Source organism: Suncus etruscus, chromosome 4 (genome assembly GCF_024139225.1).
Source record: "Suncus etruscus isolate mSunEtr1 chromosome 4, mSunEtr1.pri.cur, whole genome shotgun sequence".
NCBI classification, from domain to species: domain Eukaryota; kingdom Metazoa; phylum Chordata; class Mammalia; order Eulipotyphla; family Soricidae; genus Suncus; species Suncus etruscus.
Genome location: NC_064851.1, coordinates 135547400 through 135552399, shown reverse-complemented (window position 1 = coordinate 135552399; position 5000 = coordinate 135547400).

Below are 5000 nucleotides of genomic sequence, written 5' to 3'. Positions count from 1 at the left end.
AAAGAAAGAAAGAAAGAAAGAAAGAAAGAAAGGAAGAAAGAAAGAGAGAGAGAAAGAGAGAAAGAAAGAAAGAAAGAAAGAAAGAAGAAAGAAAGAAAGAAAGAAAGAAAGAGAAAGAAGAAGGAAGGAAGGAAGGAAGGAAGGAGGAGGAAGGAAGGAAGGAAGGAAGGAAGGAAGGAAGGGAGGGAGGGAGGGAGGAAGGAAGGGAGGGAGGAAGGAAGGAAGGAAGGAAGGAAGAAAAGAAGGACGGAAAGAAGGAAAGAAAGAAAGAAAGAAAGAAAGAAAGAAAGAAAGAAAGAAAGAAAGAAAGAAAGAAAGAAAGAAGAAAGAAAGAAAGAAAGAAAGAATATATAAGTATAAATATACTATAAGAATATATAAGTATAAGAATATATAAGTATAAGAATATATAAGTATAAATATACTATAAGAGATGTATGACTTCTGGTTTGTGTCTTAAAAGTAGCTGATGTTGATAGACATCAAGATTGATAGACCACTGGCAAAACTAACAAAGAAAGAAAGAGAGAGAAACTTGATAACTCGTATTAGGAATGAAAAAGGAGAGATCACTACTGATATGGTAGAGATTCAAAGGGTAATCAGAAACTACTTTGAGAAACTCTATGCCACTAAAAATGAAAACCTGGAAGAAATGGATAAATTTTTGGAATCTTATAATCTTCCACGATTGAATGAAGAGGATGTAGCATATCTAAACACACCCATTACTATTGAGGAAATTAAGAAAGTAATCAAATGTCTGCCCAAAAAACAAAAGCCCAGGCCCAGATGGATTTACTAATGAATTCTTTCAAACCTTTCAAGAGGAACTACTACCAATCCTGGCAAGACTCTTTCATGAAATTGAAAAAACAGGAAAACTTCCAAATAGCTTTTATGAAGCCAACATTACCTTGATACCTAAACCAGACAGAGATGCTACGAAAAAAGAAAATTACAGACCAATATCGCTGATGAATGCAGATGCAAAGATCTTCAACAAAATCCTGGCAAATAGGATTCAATGCCTCATTAAGAAGATCATCCACTACGATCAAGTAGGTTTCATTCCAGGAATGCAAGGCTGGTTTAACATCCGTAAATCTATCAACATAATACACAACATCAACAGCAAGAAAAATAAAAATCACATAATCATATCAATTGACGCAGAGAAAGCATTTGACAAGGTCCAACACCCATTCTTGATCAAAACTCTCAGCAAGATGGGAATGGAGGGAACCTTTCTCAATATAGTTAAGGCCATCTACCACAAGCCAGAGGCAAATATTGTCCTCAATGGAGAAAAACTGAAAGCCTTTCCTCTAAATTCTGGCACAAGACAAGGCTGTCCTCTCTCACCACTCCTATTCAACATAGCACTGGAAGTACTCGCTATAGCGATTAGGCAAGAAAAAGGATATCAAGGGAATCCAGATAGGAAAGGAAGAAGTCAAGCTCTCACTGTTTGCAGATGACATGATACTCTACTTAGAAAACCCCAAAGACTCTATCAAAAAGCTTCTAGAAACAATAGACTCATATAGCAAGGTGGCGGGCTACAAAATTAACACACAAAAATCAATGGCCTTCCTATACACCAATACTAATAAGGAAAAATGGACATTAAGAAAACAACTCCATTCACTATAGTGTCACACAAACTCAAATATCTTGGAATCAACTTGACTAAAAATGTGAAGGACCTATACAAGGAAAACTATAAAACTCTGCTCCAAGAAATAAGAGAGGACACGCGGAAATGGAAGCATATACCCTGCTCATGGATTGGCAGGATTAACATCATTAAAATGGCAATACTCCCCAAAGCACTGTACAGATTTAATGCGATCCCCCTAAAGATACCCATGACATTCTTCAAAGAAGTGGACCAGGCACTTTTGAAATTTATTTGGAACAATAAACACCCTCGAATAGCTAAAGCAATCATTGGGAAAAAGAATATGGGAGGAATTACTTTCCCCAACTTTAAACTTTACTACAAAGCAATAGTTATCAAAACAGCATGGTATTGGAATAAAGACAGGCCCTCAGATCAGTGGAATAAGCTTGAATACTCAGAGAATGTTCCCCAGACATACAATCATCTAATTTTTGATAAAGGAGCAAAAAATCCTAAATGGAACAAAGAAAGCCTCTTCAACAAGTGGTGTTGGCAAAACTGGGTAGCCACTTGCAAAAAATTGAACTTAGACCCCCAGCTAACATCATGTACGAAGGTAAAATCCAAATGGATTAAAGACCTCGATATCAGCCCCAAAACCATAAGATATATAGAACAATACGTAGGTAAAACACTCCAGGACATTGAGGCTAAAGGCATCTTCAAGGAAGAAACTGCACTCTCCAAGCAAGTGAAAGCAGAAATTAACAGATGGGAATATATTAAGCTGAGAAGCTTCTGCACCTCAAAGGAAATAGTGCCCAAGATACAAGAGCCACCCACTGAGTGGGAGAAACTATTCACCCAATACCCATCAGATAAGGGGCTAATCTCCAAAATATACAAGGCACTGACAGAACTTTACAAGAAAAAAACATCTAATCCCATCAAAAAATGGGGAGAAGAAATGAACAGACACTTTGACAAAGAAGAAATACAGATGGCCAAAAGACACATGAAAAAGTGCTCCACATCACTAATCATCAGGGAGATGCAAATCAAAACAACGATGAGATACCACCTCACACCACAGAGAATGGCACACATCACAAAGAATGAGAATAAACAGTGTTGGCGGGGATGTGGGGAGAAAGGAACTCTTATCCACTGCTGGTGGGAATGCCGTCTAGTTCAACCTTTATGGAAAGCGATATGGAGATTCCTCCAAAAACTGGAAATCGAGCTCCCATACGATCCAGCTATACCACTCCTAGGAATATACCCTAGGAACACAAAAATACAATACAAAAACCCCTTCCTTACACCTATATTCATTGCAGCTCTATTTACCATAGCAAGACTCTGGAAACAACCAAGATGCCCTTCAACAGACGAATGGCTAAAGAAACTGTGGTACATATACACAATGGAATATTATGCAGCTGTCAGGAGAGATGAAGTCATGAAATTTTCCTATACATGGATGTACATGGAATCTATTATGCTGAGTGAAATAAGTCAGAGAGAGAGAGAAAAACGCAGAATGGTCTCACACATTTATCGGTTTTAAGAAAAATGAAAGACATTCTTGCAATAATAACTTTCAGACACAAAAGAGAAAAGAGCTGGAAGTTCCAGCTCACCTCAGGAAGCTCATCACAAAGAGTGATGAGTTTAGTTGGATAAATAACTACATTTTGAACTGTCCTAATAATGAGAATGTATGAGGGAAATTGAGAACCTGTTTAGAGTACAGGCAGGGGTCGGGTGGGGAGGAGGGAGACTTGGGACATTGGTGATAGGAATCTTGCACTGGTGATGGGTGGTGTTAAAAAAAAAAAAAGTAGCTGATGTTTGTGTTATCTCCATACTCAAATTCTTTTGACAATTTGCACAAGTGGTGGGGTCAAGATGGCAGATGTGAGAAAATCCAAATGACTTTACAGATGAAATCAACCCATTGTAGTGATTGTGATTCTTGTTAGAAAACAAATATTCAACTAGGTCTTAGAGGAATCAAATTATTCAAAATAAACCACTTACTTTATTAATTCAATTGCAGTGTAATTGAAAGATAGGCCCGGAGAGATAGCACAACGGCGTTTGCCTTGCAAGCAGCCGATCCAGGACCAAAGGTGGTTGGTTCGAATCCCGGTGTCCCATATGGTCCCCCGTGCCTGCCAGGAGCTATTTCTGAGCAGACAGCCAGGAGTAACCCCTGAGCACAGCCGGGTGTGGCCCAAAAACCAAAAAAAGAAAAAAAAAAAAAAAAAAGAAAAGAAAGATAAACTAGCCCTATCAACCAAGTTGATCAATTCTCCTCAATTACAATTCAGAGAAACATACTTGCCTTTTTTCTTTTATGAATCTTGGAAAATCCTTATTTGTGGAGGGTTAAATGTGTTTCTTCCTTTCTCCTACTGTCTCTTTAGACAGCATCCTTCAAGCCCATAGTTTTAAATATCTTCTACATATGCCCCCAAAGGTGATAAGGTTTTCATCATTACCTTGTTTGGGGTTTTTTGTTTGTTTGTTTGTTTGTTTGTTTTGGTTTTTTTTTGGGGGGGGCACAGAGGACCATATGGGACACCGGGATTCGAACCAACCACCTTTGGTTCTGGATCGGCTGCTTGCAAGGCAAACGCCGCTGTGCTATCTCTCCGGGCCCTTGTTTGGGGTTTTTGAGGGACCTCTCCTGGCAGTGATCCTGACTCTTTGCTCAAGGATCACTTATGACAGGGCTTAAGAGACCATATGGGGTGCAGGGATCAAACTTAGTTCTTCACATGCAATCTTTATTATGTTTGAAAGAAGATTTATGCCTCTCAGTTGTTCACACTAAAATCCTTGGAGTCAGTGGCCAAAGCAACAATACAGTGGGTATGGTGGCTTGCACAAAAGCAACTTGAGTTCAATACCTGGCATCCCATATGGTCCCCTAAATCCACCAGATGTGATTTCTGAGATCAGAGCCAGAAGTACATAACTCACATGTGGCCTCAAAACAACAAAACAAAACAAAAATAACAAAAATCCTTTGGTGTCTTCCTTGATATCTGTTTTTCTCTTTCTTCTTTCTCTTCTTTCTTTCTTCCTTCCTTCCTTCCTTTCTTCTTTCTTTCTTTCTTTCTTTCTTTCTTTCTTTCTTTCTTCTTTCTTTCTTTCTTTCTTTCTTTCTTTCTTTCTTTCTTTCTTTCTTTCTTTCTTTCTTTCTTTTCTTTCTTTCTTTCTTTCTTTCTTTCTTTCTTTCTTTCTTTCTTTCTTTCTTTCTTTCTTTCTTTCTTTCTTTCTTTCTTTCTTTCTTTCTTTCTTTCTTTCTTTCTTTCTTTCTTTCTTTCTTTCTTTCTTTCTTTCTTTCTTTCTTTCTTCCCCT